General features: G+C 33.0%; 1 protein-coding gene across 1 annotated transcript in view; it reads left to right on the top strand.

Moving 5' to 3' along the window:
• The first annotated feature begins 5,956 nt into the window (after positions 1–5,956).
• LOC129938570 (synaptic vesicle glycoprotein 2B-like) overlaps positions 5,957–18,536 on the top strand; it is an 83,125-nt gene continuing 70,545 nt past the window's right edge. The window contains exon 1 of the mRNA XM_056046209.1: positions 5,957–6,858. The gene's annotated coding sequence lies outside the window, so the exon portion shown is untranslated. The remainder of the gene's footprint in view (positions 6,859–18,536) is intronic.

The following is an 18,536-nucleotide window of genomic DNA, read 5'->3' as shown; positions in this document are numbered from 1 at the left end:
AATGTATTGAAGATTAAGAATTTGGCGATTTCAAAGTCAATTTTGGGGTTTTAGTCGATCCGAAAAAAACATATTTTTAAAGACCTAAAAAAAACAGGTATTTAAGAGTTCTCATCAAGGAACATCAATTGGCAAAGTGCTGCCTGTTTTGTAGGAATTGAAGAAAATTAAAAAAAAAGCTAAAGGGCCTTTCGCAGAGGAAGCCTTGAAGAAGTTTACTGCTGTTTTCAATGGAAACAAAGGGCTCAAAACGATTGAACAGATAAATTCTGTAATAAACGGCGACGTGGATTACTTCCAGAAACATTGAAGTGAATAATGTTAAAAGTTTTAGATGGGCTCCACTCAGTTCAGCTGAAGTTTAGATTTCATTTAGCTCCTTCACAGCCCTTCTTAGAGACAACCGAAGAAGACTGCTACCTGAGAACTTTAAAAAAACTCTTTGTAGTAAAATGCTACTATAACTAAATGTATTTTTGTTTATTTTAATAGTATTTTTTAATAAATGCTTTTTCCTTGCCCTTTTTTTAATTTTTTAGGTCAACAAAATCCTAACCCTGGTTATGAGTCTTACTTTAGTCTATAGAAAGTTTTGAAAAACTTGTCTTTACCTATCTGTCGAAATTGTAATTAATTAAAGTTCTTGTCATTATTATTATATTTTTTAAAAAATAGCTATAATAGTCTTATTTAGACGAAGAATTCGATACAAAAACTTGAGCTTCGTTTAAAACTTTGTTCAAGAAATTGTTCATCGTTTCCTTAAAATGTATGAATGCCAGATGAAAACTAACAATTTGTGAATGTTAAAAAAATCACATGACAGCGCATCACCTTGTCTAAAACCTTTTTTGACATCGAAAGGTTCTGTTAAGTTGTTTCCAACCTTAAAAGAGCAGCGTGAATTCTCCATGGCCATCCTGCACAACCGGACGAGTTTGGCAGGGATGGCAAAACTAGACATGGCTCTATACAGCTCGTCCCTATACATGCTGTAATATGTGGTCTTGAAATCGATGAAAAGATGGTGGGTGTTCTTGGCTTTTTTCCAGGATCTGTCGTAATGTGAATATTTGATCAACTGTGGATTTTCCCCGTCTGAAACCACACTGATGAGGATCTATCAGGTTCTTGACGATGTGCTTTAGACGGTCACATATTACGGCAGAGAAGATTTTATAGGCGATGTTAATTGTTAAGTAGACTGATTCCTCTATAGTTGGTGCAGTTTAGAGGGTCTCATTTTTTCAGGTTCGGAAAAACAATACTGAGGTTCCATTCATCGGGCATGCTTTCTTCCTACCATATCTTACAGATAAGTTGGTGCATGCTCCCAACCAACTTATCTCCAGAGTTTTATTAGACTTCAGCTTAGATATGGCAATCTTTACTTCGTCTAAGTCGGAAGGAAGGGATTGTTGGCTTTTGACGTCTATGTTGAATGGATCATCCTACCTGACAGCGGAATTGGGTTCGTCGTCGCCGTTATACAGTCTGAAGAAGTGGTCCTTCCATATCCTCAGCATTGACTGCGGTTCCACTATGATATTTCCACTGTCGTCTTTGCAGACTACGGTTCTAGGTTTATGTACCTGTGAATTTCGTTTCACCTGTTCATAGAACTTTCGAACTTCATTTCTGCTTTTAAACCTCTCAACATCTTGGACCGCACGCTTTTCATGCCCTCTCTTTTTCCTTCTGAGAAGTCGGTGTTCCTCTCACCTCTTCTGCTCATAGAGCTCATGAGCAGCTCTCGTTCTTTTATGCAGCGCCGCTTTGCGTGCCTGTTGTTTGGCTGCATTTGCCTGCCGACATTTCTCATCAAACCAAGGGTTCCTTGTTGGTGGCTGTTTGAAACCCAGCACATAATAGGCGGCTTGCTGATTGCAATGGCAATGTTGCCACTTTATTTCGATACATTGTTTTGGCGGCAGAGGACTTCGAGAGAGGTTATTGTAACTCGGTTGGAAAAGGATTTAACGATCTCTTGCGATTGTAACCGTTTGACGTTGTACCTTTTTCCGAGCACCAACCTGTTTTGCTTTGGGTCTGGAAACCCGAAGTGCTACCTTGGTTACAACGGGGTTGTTGTCCGAGTCGATGTTAGCTTCTTGGAAAGTTCGGTCAACCATGATGCTGGAAGCGTGTCTGGCGTCGATCGCAATATGGTCAATCTGGTTAATCCGGAGAACTCGAAGTTCCTTTGTGGATGTTGAGGTGTGGAAAACGCGTACTGGCTACCATGACGTTTTGCCCCGCAGCAAAATCTATGAGCCTGAATCCGTTGTCGGAAGTGTTGTCGTGCAGGCTGTTCTTTCCGATTATTCCACCAAAGATGCCTTCCCTTCCTAGCTTGGCATTAAAATCGCCCAGGACAATTTTAATATCGTACCTAGGACACTGCTCATATGTTTTGTCTTAGAGCTCGAAGAACATATATATGGTGTTGTCATCTTTCTCTTCTATGGGGGCGTGCGCGCATATCAGGCTAATGTTGCCGAATTTAGCCTTGATGCCATTGACCTATAGCTCAAGACTTCTTGACGAAGCCGCATCCAAATAAGTGCTCTTGGTTTTCGTGGTAGCAGTCACCATAGTAAATATTGCAGTTTTCCATCCTCTGTGATGTCTGCTTTATAGCAGTCTAGGGCCTCCGCTAATTCTTCGGCCGCACGTGGTCTGTCAAGGGACCTAACATTTCACGTGCATATCCGTAGTTCGTTGTCCATAATTCTTTTGCGTAGGTTGTCAACAGTAAATCCGTCCGTAACCGACGCTGGTTGGTGTTTCGCAACTATGACGTTTTTACGTGGCCAATAAGTCACCCCGACGGCACAACCCCCAACCTGAAGGGCCAGATCCTTAATATAACTTCAAGGACGGGGAGCCGGATAAACGGCTCCTTATAGGCATGGACTCCGAATAAGTCGTAGAAGCCTTATAAGGTGTACAGGAACTGTAGACGCCACCGTTGATTCCATCTCGGGAATTCCTCTGCTGCCGTCTGGATAAGGAGAGGTGCCTTGATGGAAAAACCCCTCCTCTCTCGTTTGCTGCCCTCAATAATTTTCCACTGGAGTTGAAACCCAATCTCCAGTTGAGGTTGTAGGCACCCGATGTTCACCACGGGGAGGTGAGAGTAGGAGTTGATAGACAGAGGTGGGTTTTGAAAAAAAAAACTTGAATGCACATGTCTACCATTTGAACATCAAAAAAAATATTTACAAATGTCCCTGCAAAAGAGATTACAGCTTTGTATGCAGTTTCTTAGAACTTTTTTAAAAAAATTAAAAAAAAAACATTTTTGAGAAAGTATTGAAATCGATTGATTAATAGTTGTGAACACTTAAAAAAAGGTTCTATGGGGTGTACCCTTCTACAGCAATACAAATACATTTTTTTATTGAAAGAAGCCTCCTTTATGTCGCCAGAAAAAGGTTAATCTGATTGAAAAGAACAAAAGTTGTTCAACTGCAAAGAAAAAAGTTTTTGTTTAAAGTTTGAAGAAAATTTATCTTGTAGTAAATGCTGTTGGCTCTGATAGGGAAAAGGAACAGCTCGACTGACATAATCGCCGCACTGCATATCAAGAAGACCATGTATTTTATTTAAAAGAATTAGATCGATAGCTAAGGTTAGAAAGGAAACCAGTTCATTAAAGTTGTAGATAGTCTTAGTCGAAAATACAAATACAAAATACAAAACATAAATGGAGTATTTTTGGTCTTAATAAAGGTGATAACAAAAACGTTCGTCTGATGGCCGCATTTCAGAGAAAAAGGGCATCATAAGTTGAACTTTTCCGAAAATTAAAATAGGGAGAAAAACCACTTTAAATGCATTGCGTCCTGACGCCTTAGAGTCACTAATCGCAAATATATATTAGATATGTGTAGGTGGCCGCATTTGTCGTGCAGAGATTGCCGAAAACGCGTTTTTTGGCGTTTTAAGACTTTTGGGAAACCACTTGAAATTAGTTTGAGAGAGAGAGAGAGTTCCCAATTATAAATTTGACATTGCATACGTCTAGTTTACGTGGTCGCATTTTCCCAGCAAACGTTGACGAAAATGCGTTAATTTAGGCGTTTTTGGGCTTTTGGAAAACCAATTGAGATTGATTGCATTTGAAAGCCCATGACTTCTTGAGTTCGAATAAGTTCATGACAAACGTGTAGGTGGCTGCATTCTTAAGCAAATGTTTGGATAATAGACGCACGCGAGTAAAATATATCACAATCAAAGTTCTTCGGTAACAGAGGTAATTGAATACAGGGTTATCTATTATGCGGTTTCAAAAGTAAACGTCAATAAAACACATATAAAATATTTTTTTTAATGATATTTCTTTTTTAATTTGAACGCTGAAACTACATCATTAAAACACAACAACATTTAAATGACCACCACACGAATTGTTGCAAGCATCGATTCATTTGAGGTAATTTTCGAAAACTTCTTGACACATATTGAGCGATATCCAAGCCATAATTTGTTTAATGTTGGTTTATAAGTTCTTAAGAGTTATAGGAGTATCTGCATCTTTCACGTAGCCGAACAAAAAAAAGTCCAGCGGTGTCAAATCGCATGATCTTGCTGGCCAGTTAAAATCGCAACGACGAGAAATTACGCTGCCAGGATATGTCTCTGGCAATAAAGCCATATTCCTTCGAGCTGTGTGGTATGTTGCACCGTCTTGTTGAAACCACATGTTCTCCAAGTCGTATTCTTCAATAGCAGAGAAAACAAAGTCGGTTATCATATGACCATAACGTGTCGAATCGACGGTGACAGTCGTTCCATCGTTGTTTTCGAAGAAGTAAGGTTCAATTACACCTGAGGACCAAAGAGCGCACCTAACAATGACTTTTGTTTATTAACACAAACCGAGTCACTGAAGAAAATTTTTTTCGAAAAATCGACATCCGCCACCTGTTGTTTAAGCACCCATTCGACGTATCTTCAGTTGTTATGATCTGGACTTTATATGGATGTGCGCTAAAACAGTCCTAATTCCTGAGAACGACGTAAAATCGACACATTCGACTCTTTGGTAAACACTTTCACTTACAGCAGCGATATTTTCAGTGGTACCATCCAGTCTCTTCAAATTCCTTCACAATTTTACTAATTGCTTGCGTAGTTGGTCTATTATTTAAGCCTTAATCTCAGCTCTTAAGGTACCATATGTAGCTGTGGCAGAATCACCATTTTTGCGGTAAGTTGTAACAATTTTTATGCGATGGGCGAGAGTTAAGCGATCGATTTTCGAAAATTTCAGAATTTCAACAAAAAACATATTGGTTTAACAACTTAGTTTGACAGATGTCGAGTTCCAGACCTATACTTTTGAAACCGCAAAATGGATAACCTCTTTAAAATACTAACTCGTGAGATTTCACTTTCTTCTAATAGGATCTTTTTGTGTTAAAATCTGTGTACAAAAATTTATTTTAAGTCGATTCTTCTACTGAGAAATGTCAAAATTTCCAATTTGACAAATTGGACCGATTACAATAACAATTCTATGGGGGTACCCTTCAGTATACAAAAATATATTTTTCATATTGAAACACGTTTTTTCTTACAAATCTATCGAAAATTCGAACTTAATTTTAAACTACTATAATCGTTTACGCTGTTATGAGCATTATTACATTTATTTAAAATTAAGCAAGCAGAATTTATGTTAAATAATTTAATTTTTTTTTGTTTAATTGAATGACTCTAATCAAACGATTCGCACTGTTACTGATCATAGAAACAAAAAGTTCATGTGTTGGCATCAGAATGCCAGAAATGAACCTTGCGCCACCCTCCTCCGCTCACACACTCATCATCTCCACAAGAAACAAATAAGATGAACACTTTGAATATTTGGTGTTGCCAATCCAATTAACGGTCATCTAGGAATGCTGTTATTTTTCTTCTATTTTCTGTCTTGCTGTCACACATGGTTTTCGGTCAAAAAAGTCTATGTCCACTACCGCCTCGAGTTATAGTTTGTAGTTTTCCTCATTTTAGTGCACTGAAATGATCGATCTTATATTTCAAACGTAGAATCTTTCTTAAAGAAAAATAAATAATCAAAGTACAAAATGCATAACACTTACAAGAAACATTATCAAATTGATCGAAACTAATAAATCAATTAAACCAATAAAATTGTTTAACTTACTTTAAAATTAAAAAAAAAATAAAAATACAAATTAAAATAACGTGTGCTTTCTACTTTCTACCAAATAATTCATAAATTCATCGTCGAAAGGAAGTGTTTTCGTTTTTCTGTGGCCGGATTTTGCGTGTCTTACGATTCAATACAAAATACGACGATATTCTTGTTGTTGGCAACATTTTCTTTAAAGTTTTTTAATTGATTGCTAAAAAACTAAAATAGTTTTTCTTACAATTAAAAAAAAAAGTACGCGACGGAATCATAGGCGGCGGTGGCGTCGTCGGTTGTGTTGAGTGATGCACTTGATCTTCAAACAATTACGTCGGTCCCTTCAAGAAATCGTACCACGACGACCATAAAAAAGACAACAAAAACAACAAAAAAAATACTTCTTACAAATTTAAGTTTTGCAACCAAAATTTACTCGACTCGACGACCGTGAAAGTGTATTTTTGTAGCATGAAGTGAATTCTCATTTTTGTTTATGTCTTATTCATTTATTATTTCGTGGTAAATTTTTGTTGTTGTACGTTTTGACAAAATACAATACACGTTTATTTCTAACCCAACAAAATAAAACTCAATAAAGTTTTGTAAATGATAATTTGTTTTTAAATAAATTAAAACTATACATTTTTATAGTGATGCAAAAGATCATTTGGAAACCCTCAAGACTAGAGCATAATGTAAGTTGAGTTTTATTGTAATTTTTATAAAAAACATTTTAGTAAAGATTAATTTATTGTGTGGCGCACATTTTACAATAATCTCCGCCATGTTGGATTTTTGATTAGTTGTAAGCTAAACTCCTAAAACCACCTTTTTTAAGAGCTTAAATTTGATTTAATTAATGAATTCGTGAATTTTATATAAACAGTGTCCCGTTTCCACCGCTTAAAAGTCTAAATTTTTTTTTCAAAGAGTAAAATCAACTCCATGCTTGTTTTTAAGGTTATAAAAGGTGTGAAAAAAAACTGAATTTTAATTATGTATTCTCTAAAATAAAATAAGCTATCTTTTAAAAATAATTTCTGATATGAGTTTGACAAATTCATTTTTAGAACTGAGGTAAAGTATTAACAAGAAAGTGATAGCCTTTGTTTGTATTTTGTAATTAAATGATAGTTACATTTTATAAGGAATTTATCAACTCGTGGTAAAATTGAAAACTGTCTTAATCTTCATTTACACTAAAAAATAACTAAATGAAGAAATTTTAATTTTACAACATTAGGGACGGCTAAATTTTGTTTTCCGCGAAATATTTTATTGTTGACTCTTTTTTTTTTGGTTACATCGGCTCAATAACCAAGACTGGGTCAGTGGTGTGATCTGTCTTCTACCATAAATATGGCTCATATCATAGCATGTGAGCTAAGTAAGCTCTCAATTGATCTTTAATTTCATCACAATATCTGATGCAAGGCAAATTACATCCTTCCTTTCCATCTTTTTGTTGCTACTTGTATGACCATCATCTTGTGCAGCATTAGCAGTTTAGAAAGCGTGGTTATGACTCTCGATTTAAAGGGCCTTGACAAAGTAGATTTTTTTTTATGCTTCCTTAATGATAATGTCTTGTAATAAAATCACAAGTTCGTATTTATAAAAGCTTTTCTAATAATATATCTCGTTATTCAGAAAGTTTTCACTTTTGAAGCTGTCATATTTTGACATTTGACAAGTTATAGTAAAATATTCACAAGCCTTGAGAAACTTTGTAATTTTGAGAGAAATGTTATGTGACCGCGTTATTTATCAAGGAGGTGATCCCAATTAGTTATCAAGATCTTGTGATTAAATAGCTTTAAACTTTTTTTATTGGAACCAAGTTAAATAATAGATGTATGTTTGTGCTTCACAATCCATTCAAGACTTTAAATATGGAATTTGTAAAGTAATTGAGAATTTATGAAGTAATTGTGGGCAACCGTAGCCGTAACAACTTTCTAACTGATTTTGTTTTTCTTATTGGAAAACCTAATAGTTCAGAAAATTTCACTCCAAAGCAATTCAGACAAGAGTTTCAGCAAAGTGATTTAAACAACTCTGCAAGGTTAGGTTAGGTTAAAGTGGCTGCGAATTCATAATCCAAACACTTAGGCCGAAAGAAAAGGCCTATTGTGATACCACATGAATCTAGAGAGTTACTTCCCACTAGTCGAACCATTTTGAGCTTTTTATAAAGCGAAGGAGATATTTGATATCCTTTTTAGCTAGTTCACTGGGTTTATCAAAAGAGTATTCTCCTAGATGAAGTTTGCGTCTTAGTGAAAGAGCAGGGCAAGTGCAGAGGAGGTGAGGGATTGTTTCCTCTTCTTCCTTGTCCATGCAGCTCCTGCAGAAGTCATTTGAGGCTGCTTTGAGATAACAATTCCTTAGAGCGCCTTAGGTCCAGTGATGGCCATATGAGTTTTGTGGCTGCGCATGTTGGTAAATTTTGCCACCTAGAGTTTGCTATCGCAAAAGCTGTTTCAGAACAAGTTTACATGTAGCCGTACGTACGTACGTCAGCGACGTTTTTTTCATCGTCCATAGCTCAAGAACCAAAAGAGATATCGATTTCAAATAAATTTTGTTATACAGATAATAAGGCAGAAAGATTCAGAAAGGGCTCTCAAGAAAATTGCGTTGGTGTTTTTTTTTACTATAGTAGTTTGAAAAAAGGTGAAAATTTTGGTTAACCCTAAATATCTTACGGACTAAAAACGCTAGAGACTTGAATTAAATTTTATATAATATATTGTAACGTGATATTAATGAAGTATATTTTTTGAAAACAGAAATCCATTTAACGTTTTTTTTTATAAAGTAAAAAAACTGAAAAAAAAGTTGTCACCTCCAACATTTGTGCAACGAAGAATAATTTTTTTGACATCTGATAAAATTTTGAGAAAAATTGAATTGACAGTTTTTTTTATAAAAAATAAAAATCTAAAAAAAAAACATTACTCAAAGTTGGTAAAAATTGAATATCGATGCAAATATCTTTTCATAAACTTGACATTTAGGCTTCAAACTTATTTTGTCTTATAAGAAATATTGTTTTCAACATTTTAAAAATGTTGAGAAAAATAGAACTGACAGTTTTTTTACAAAAAATAAAAACCTTCTGTTTTGAAACTTGATGTCTGGTGATGACCCGAAAAAAGTCTCCAAGAATCCGTCGTGGGTTTTAGCGGCAGTTAAGAGAAACACGGATTTGTTTTAGTTTTTCACATTTATCTTGAAAACTATTTGTCTTATCAAAAAAATTGGTTGCACAAAATTAAAGCTCATTTAATTTTATAAAAACAACTTGAATGAATTTTGTCGTATCTCTTATAGTTTTGAAAATAACTCTAGCGGCAGTGAAGAGAAACATAAGGTTTTTTTCAGTTTTTCGGGTTTAAATTAAAAACAATTTGTCTTATAAAAACAATCTTCTACAAAATTAAAGCTTATTAAATTTCCTTAAGAAATATGATATTAATTTGTTTGTACTTTTTTAGTTTGTAAAATAACTCTATCGGCATTTAGGGAAAACACGTGTTTTTTCACACGAAAAGAAAGCTTATTAAATTTCCTAAAAAATATGGTATGCATTTTTTCGTGTCTGTCCACAAAAAAATACTTTCTATTTTCATTCATTGAAAATTTATTCTCAGTAGAAAGAATATTTTGAAAATTTGTCATAGATATGAAATATTCATAACAAATCACCAATAGTTCGAGGTTCAGTAAACTAAAACTGTTCCTGTCAGCAGGACGAACTGATGCAGAAAAAATCTGTCCAATTATTTTTATGAATTTTGAAAAAAAGTGAAATATATTTTCTATTTATTATTTATGTAGATAAACTCAATTAACATTGAAAATTATAGTTTTAAATAAGAAAAAATAAATAAGAACTGAAAGTGGGCGGTTTGGTTTTTAACGTGCCAACACTTTTGTACAATATTTTCGTTTAATATTATTAATGTCTTGAAATCACTGCCCTCCTACATACAAACATGCAATATAAATTATTAGGGTGTTTCTTATTTTTAGTCAAAAAGTGCCATTTTTTCACATTTAAAAGCTTTCAAGTTTATCAAGCTGAAAAGAAACCTAGGCATCTTTATTTTTGACATCTACATTTTCAGTAGATCTTTTTACTGCTTCAGATGCACAGATATTGGGCGCATTAAATGATGATTCTCATGCAGTTATATAAAAAAACACAAAGTTTTGTTCAAAAATTTGTCATTTCAAAACCGAAGAAATAACGGAATGAAAATAAAATAAATCACAGATTATTGAAGTTCAGCTTTCAGTTAAATTCAGAAACATGATCAACTGTCATTTTGACATAAGCAGACTTGACTTGATAGTATGGAAAATTTTTCTTGACTATATTTCCAATCGACTTTTTTAAAAAGTTTTAAAGTTAAAATTTGTTGGCAGCTTTCCAATTAGATATTAAAATTTGGCTTATTTTTAAGCTCCTTTAGTAGTCCACTGCCCAATGCCAAAAAATCACACTGTTACATTATCTAGGTTAATTTAAAGGAACGTCAAAACTTACTGTAGGAGTAGGCATTAGCAAAAACCTTAAGTTAAATATCTACTAATAAGACGTTTTCAAGGCGGAACAGATTAAAATAAAGTAAAAAATCAAAATATTTCAAAATCAAGGCCCAAGCAAATGCAAGTCAAATATTTAATGAAATCAAAAGTGTTTAGCAAATTCTCGTATGCAGTGCCGGATTTATATTGAAGATATTTTTAAAGCAAGAATTTTGTTTTGTTTTTTTATTATAACTAACAAAAACTTAACAAATAACTACCGAGAGCCCTAGGTTAATACATTATCTTATAACTCATGCCTTTCGGCCAATCTTAATAACAACTAAAATTAACTTAGTCTAAAACAAAGATAATTTATAAACAAAACTCGGTGTCCTAGACTTTATTTTTATTTATCTTATTTTAAACTTAAAATTTATTAAAACTACCCAAACCACTTATACTAAACCAAGATCTAACCCAAATCTGTTATGCTACTTAAAATTACTTAAAAACTAGAAAAATAACAACAGGTCCTATTGGACACATGGATGGAGCTGCTTAAACGCGAATGGTTGTGGTACACGTTACTGGGGTAGTAAGCCCTACCGCTTTGTTATTTTTAAGTGCTTTAATTGCTGCAACGATCTCATCTTTACAGGGAGGTGCGGTGCGGATTCGGGGATTAGTTTCTTCAGGCGCTTCAGAAGGTATCGGCTGCACATTGTTTGCAAACACTCGGTTTAAAACCGAGGAAAAGTGTTCTTTCCACCTTCTGACTTGCGCATCCACCGAACTTTGGTTATTCTGTAAACGGTTCTGCTGCCGAACCTGTTTAAAGCATCTTCTGCTTCTTGCGCCATTTCGTTGATGTACTTACGCTTGTCACGGCGCACACTGCGGTGAACCTCTCTCTCTCGTTCATGTCGTACGAGGACTCCAGCTCATTTCTTTCTTACCCTTATGCAGCAGTTATTCGATCCCTTAAATTTTTACGATTGTTGATCCTTACCCAAGATTCTTCTGAAAGCCAAGTGCTTTTGTTTCCTTCTTTCCGACCGACTATTCTGTCAGCACCTGAAATGAAAACATTTTTCACAGCATTCCAATGGTGTTCGATTTCGTCATGTACTGAATTGTTGTCTTGGGATCCTTTAGTCTAGCGATGTTGAATTTGGGGTTCGTGTTATTCCTTTGGATCTTCGAACTGTAGCTGTACGCAATCTTAGGGTAGCTATCATTAAGTGGTGGTCACTGGCAAGTCCCATATCGGTGCCTCTTCTGTTTCGTACATCCAAGAGACGTCTTCTAAAGCGTCGACTAATCGCGAAGTGGTCAATTTGGTTGGAAGACGCTTGGCTGTCCGTCGACACCCAGCTAATTTTGTGAAAGATAGTGCCACCAATCACAAGGCTATTGGCGTTGCAGAAGTCAATGAACCTCTCACCATTATCATTGCCTACTCCGTGAACAGCTTTTACATGCCTTAGCACGTTACTACTACACTGTCATTAGCTTATGGCTATCGATTTGTTCCACGATCACTAAATTTTTCCACTTTTTTCTCTTATCCCTTGATGCTCCAACGGAGTCCTGAACAGAACAGTTTCGCATGTCTTAAAATTGATTTTTTGACATCAGATTCACGCTGTAAAAGTGTCCTAATAATCTCAATTTTTGGGGACAATTAGGTCGTCGGCGTATGCAATTGTCTGAGTTAGTTATCAGATCGCTGGGGTAAATGCTGATCAATATCGGCGATTTAACTGGTCAATGCTGGAGGTAATTTTAATATTAAAGATTTTGGTAAAAGTTAAGTTCACTTTTGACAACAAACCGACTGCCATAATCATTTCATAGAGCATATAAAACAGTGGTTTACTTTTTCCTAGTATGGTTGGCTTTATATGCAAGCGCTGTTACCATCATACAGTATCGGTTGCTTCTCCAAGTCAACCAGACAAGCACCCGTACATTGCCTTTTAGATTTGTTTGCTGGATATCAGGAGCAAGCTTAGATTTGGTTTTGATTACCTGGGATGATTTTGTTAAATACACGCCTTCTCCTGCGGATCTTCGAGACAGCAAAAATGTCATTGTCCAAAAAGGCGTGTTTGGGATCTGTGACAGCTGTTAGAAGTATGTCTCTCTTTTCTCTGTCGTCCTCTGAAGCTTAAGCCATGGAAGGTCATTATGATCATTACTGCTGAAGATCGGAAAAATACTCGGGCCGATAGAATTACGGGTCCGAATTTTCTTGTCACAGTAAAAATTAATATTTAATCTAAAGTTATCCCTAATCAATTTCTTTACGTTTTAAATAGATGACTTCAATGTCCTAATCTTCAGAGCGTTTGGGTCAGTAAACCTCCAGTAAGAGTGTTTTTTTGTTGGTGTAGAATTATGCTTATGTACGTAAGCCGTTTTGAGGCTTTCTAAAATCCATAACAGAGTTTATGGATTTCAAAAAGCCTCAAAATTCAGTTTAAAATTTGTTAATTTTTAAAACGTCTTCATTATGTGTTAGTCTTTAGTTCTTCTACATAAAAATGGCAATTGATTGAACTTGTAATAAAGCTTCAAAGTTTCTCAAAATTCAAAAAGGGTATTTCAATAATTACTACAATTTTCTTTAAACAAAAATATGTATTTCAAAGAATCTAAACACAAATTTTAAATGATATTGATCAATGAATCTCAAAAGTAAATCAAATCCACTACTGCTCGTAGGAATAAAAAGAGACCCTTTCTTTACGATTAAGCCACTTTTGTCACTAACAGCCACTCAACTGATAATCTAATTAATTACGGTCCAAAGGCAGACACATGCTGCAAAAATATAATTTTGTTTCTATTTTTCATCCAACTTGTTCAATTAAAACTAAATACAAAAACAAAAACATGGTTAGTTATTTGTTTGGCAAGGTGCCCTATGCTATGCGCTAAAGTGTTTTTTCTGAGTTCTTAGAGATTTTGTCAGGAGTCTTGTTTTGCAGACTTCACAATCTTTATTTTTCATTCGAAAATCATGTGTTTGGCTACATTTTGATATACTCTTGGTTATAAGGCATACACTATAATATAATATTGTAATAACCTGATAGATCAGAAGATGCAACAACTGTCCCGTCTCGTGCAATGCTAGACGAATAGAGACCTTGGACTTTTAGCAAGGCTGTTTCGAAGAAATAGAAATGACAGGGCATTATGAAGAATTATTATTATGAACTTGAACGAGATTTAAGTGTTTCTTTTTAGTTATTAAAATGTATTATTATTTTGTTGATATTTATTTTTGCAATGTTTTTACTTACAAAAATTAAGTGAAAATTGATTGAAATTTATTTTTGTTTACTATAGTTAAATTATTTTTGGAAAATATACAAAAATAAAAAGAGAAATTCATAACCAAAATATGTCATCTTAGTGAATAATACGTAAAGATCATAAATGTATTTATATAAAGATGCTAGGATGCGACCCACTCTGATAACTTCCCATCCCGTCTGTCAATTTGTCTTGCTTAAAAAGTTTGTAGGTTTTCGGGTTTTGTTAAGAAAGTTGTTAGTTGAATTATTCTTACAAAGTCGGGTAACAGAAGATGAATTAGTTTTGTATTAATTGCATCAAGAATTATGATCATTAAAGCCCAATTATACAAACATTATATATAAAAACAATATTGTTCATATAAGGAAATAGTTTAGTTTAAAAATCTAGTTTTGGTAAATGGGTTTTTAGTCGAACATTTTTTTTTACCAATTTCCTAATTTTTAAAAATTGGACGGTGAAATTAATTTGAGATATATCAAAAACCGAATATCAATTTTTACCAAATTTGCGTAATATTTTTTGTGGATTTTATATTTTTATGAAAAACCGGACTGTTGGATTTTTATAAAAAAACTAGTGGATATTTAAAACAATATTTTCTGTGAAATAAAACAAGTTTGAAGACAATATTTTTAATTTTTAAAAGCTTTTTGAGTCGTAAGTAAATTTTTACCAAGTTTTAGTATTGTTTTTTTTTGTTAGGTTTTTATTTTTTTGTAAACAAATTGTCAATTCGATTTTATTCAAAATTTTTCCAAATGTTGAAATCAATAGTTCTTAGAAGTTAAAGTTAACTGAAAGTCATGCTCTCAAAGTTTTGAAAAGATATTTGAGTCGAAAATCTATTTCTACCAACTTTTGTTAATTTTTTTAAGATTCTATTTTTTGTAAAAAAACTGTCAGTTCGATTTTTCTCAAAATTATATTTAATATTAACAACAATATTTTTTCATAGATAAAAGTAGTTTAAAGTCAATATCCCAAAGTTTCGAAAAGATATTTGAGTCGAAAATGACTTTTTACCCACTTTTATTATTTGTTTTTGTTTTTTTTTTTTTAAACTGTCAATTCGATTTTCTTAAAAAATGTTCAGAATTTTGAAATTGATATTTCTTATAAGATAAAATTAGTTGAAAGTCATAATTTTAAATTTTTGAAAAAATATTTGAGATGAAATTCAATTTTTACCAACTTTGAGTAATGTTTTTTTAGGTTTTTATTTTTATAAAAAAAACTGTTAATTTGATTTTTTTCAAAATTTTACCAGATGTTAAAAAACTTATTTTTCGTTGCACAAAATTGTTTTGGACATGAAATCATTTTGTATTTGTAAAACTTTCGAGGTGAAATTTTTTTTTTCAGTTTTTGTTATTTATAAAAAAACAGTTAGTTGGATTTTTTTTTTAAAAATATATCTGTTTTATAGCACGTTACAATATATTATATAAAATTAAATTCAAGTCTCTAGCGTCTTTGGTTCGTAAGATATTTAGGGTTAAACAAAATGTACACCTTTTTTTTAAACTGCTATGGTAAGAAATCCACCCATGCCCTTTCTGCTTTTTTATCTGTATACAAAAAATTATTTGAGTCGATATCTCTACTGGTTCTTGAGCTATGGAGGACGAAAAAAAAAGTCGAGAACATACGAACGTACGTACACACGCACGCACAGACATCTTTCTAAAAATCTTTTATTTCGGCTCTAGGGACCTTGAAACGGCGAAAAATGTCAAAATTTTCAATTTGACAAATCGGACCCATTACAATAACTTCCTATGGGAAGTTAATAAGAGTTACGAACGATGACGACTTAATAAATAAATGTATTAAACATTTCAATCTGGTAATACTTTTTTCGAAGTTGGTAAATTGACAGCTGTCAATTTATTTATGTTCATTTTGTTTGCCATTTTATAATAAAAGGACTTAAATCCTGGAAATCGTTTAAAAATTGTGTAAACTTATTGCCAATGCAACGCAACAATCAGTTTATTGAAGGAAACTTTTGGTGAGCGAATTATCTCACGCCGTAGGTCTTGGAAAACTCTTTTATTTTTATAATAAAGCTAAATTAATGACCATAACATTAGATTATATGCGTTATATTTCATTTTGAAAACCAGGCGCCTAAGAATATACCCTTTATTTAAGTTCTAAGAACTATAACAAAATCCAGGACTTATTCTAAAAATATATTGATTTTGAAATTTTGTTTAGAAAACAAGAACTGACGTTTTTTGTAGTAAGTTAGTTAAAAAGTTAAGAAAGCGATTAAGACCGAAAGCGATTAGATGGTCTACTTCTCACTGAATCAGACTGAGGTTCTAGTTCTTAAAATAATGGTAATTAACCTAACGTTGTTTTATAACAGTCAATAAATGTTTTTGATGTTTTAAAAATTTAATATTATTAGCGATTGTTTTCTTTGAATGGTAATTTTGGTCAAAGTGTTGAAAATACACCCGACAAATTGATAGCCAATTATTAATTTATATTCTCACTTAAAAAAATTACTAAATATTAGCACTAATATTATTTACAAAATAAAATAAGTTAATGAATCAAAATTTTAAAGGTTTTAAAAATTAACTAGTTGCAATTTGCTAAATATTAATAAATTTATTAATTGACTCTAAAGTGTTAAACCTTTTTTTTTATTTTGCTAAATAGTAAATTACTAATTTCCATATAATTAAATTAACATCCGAACATGTTTAAATAGTGACAGTTCCTGAAAATAAACAAAGCAAACGCTGGAACGGACCTATTAATACTCAATTTAATACTTTAGACTGGACTATTCAATCCACTGCTTTCCTTAGACTAATTAAATAGACGTCATATGGATTAAGCAAATTGTTAAGAGTTAAAGTAGCAATTTTGTGATTTTAACTTTAGCAAATTTTTAAGAGTAAAAATTCGGTAAATTATCTTTTAAGCTTAATAAATTGCTAAAAAAGGTTTTGACATTTTACTAAATCGTTTAACATGTTGCGCCAGTATCTTTTTTGTTTTCGATTAGATGTTTCTAACAACTCTATCTGCATTAATCGAACCTCTTCATTCTTCTTAGTACAAAAGTGTTTTGACAAATACTTTTTTTAAAGTTTCATTAAATTTATAAATATTACATTCTATAATTTTTTTTAAATTGCTGTTATACAATAATTACTTAACAGTCCTTTCTGCACATTTTAAAATTATTATATGTAAGTTAAGTTAGGTTAAAGTAGCTGTCCGTAATGGAATAGGACGTACTTAGGCCGAAACGTGCAAGACTGATTATGTTACTATGAAAAAGATCGTTTACATCATTATAGAAGAATTCTCCTTGATATTTTTTTTTGTTTTTGAGCTAAAGCAGGGCATGTGCAGAGGAGGTAAAGTACTGTTTCCTTCTCTTCCTCAATTTTTGCAAAAGTCATTTGAGAATACGGCTAGCCACGTGTCGTGCTTTACTATTAGACAGTTTCAAGTAATGACACCAATTATCGAGCTTACGAGTATATGCGATTTGCAAAGATATAGAAAGCACCAGATCGCTTTGAATCTAACGTAGGCCAGATGAATTTTTTGACTTGACACGTGGTGATGTTATTCCACCTGGTGTTTGCCTTCTGCATTCCGTCCTGCATTATCAACAATTTACAAGTAGCGATTGGTATGGCAACATTAGCCAAACGTGGTGAAATAGTTTGTACTTTACCATTTCTGACGATTTCATATGCCTTACAATTTCCTTGAATGTCCTTATGGCTATCACCCAGCAAAGGTGAATACTAAACTGTTGTGCTATCTCCATTACTCAATTAGAGATGGTCGAAAGCTATGGACTGTTTCAGAGTTTGTATAGAGTTTGGCTATCTGTCTTGAGTAAAAAAAAGTTATCAATTTAATTTTTAAAAGTAAGCAACAACACTTTGTATATGAAAGAATAAGTTTGATGTCAATATCTGTTTTTATTTTCTATATTTTTAGTCGAAAGCCAATTTTCGTCAACTTTAGCGGCATTTCTTTAATGTTATTATATTAATATATATACATAAAAGGCGTTTCACGGCAAACTACTTAACCGATTTTAATAAAATTTATACTGCAGTTCTGCAGTTTGATTCAACTTGAAAGATAGGATAGCTTACATCTTATTATTTGTTTTATTATTTGTCTATTATTTGACAGTCAAAGTAATCTGTTAGCTCAAATCGATTCTTACATATGGCAACATCTTACAAACAATTTAATACTTTTGTATTGATTTTAACATCAGCTGTACCAAAATTTCGATCAATTGTGTTCAAATTCCTTCCACTTCAAATGCCAAACCAGTGAATTTGTATACCACTTTTAACGTTTATATCTCTGGTCGTAATAATTTCATGGTAATAACGGGTAACGGTTGCAGAAAATCAGTCATGATAGTTGCCACGTTTTTTAACTTCCCATAGGAAGTTATAGTAATGGGTCCGGTTTGTCGAATTAAAAATTTTGACATTTCTTGACG

Source organism: Eupeodes corollae, chromosome 1 (genome assembly GCF_945859685.1).
Source record: "Eupeodes corollae chromosome 1, idEupCoro1.1, whole genome shotgun sequence".
Taxonomy (NCBI): domain Eukaryota; kingdom Metazoa; phylum Arthropoda; class Insecta; order Diptera; family Syrphidae; genus Eupeodes; species Eupeodes corollae.
This window is presented reverse-complemented; position numbering and strand designations above follow the sequence as displayed.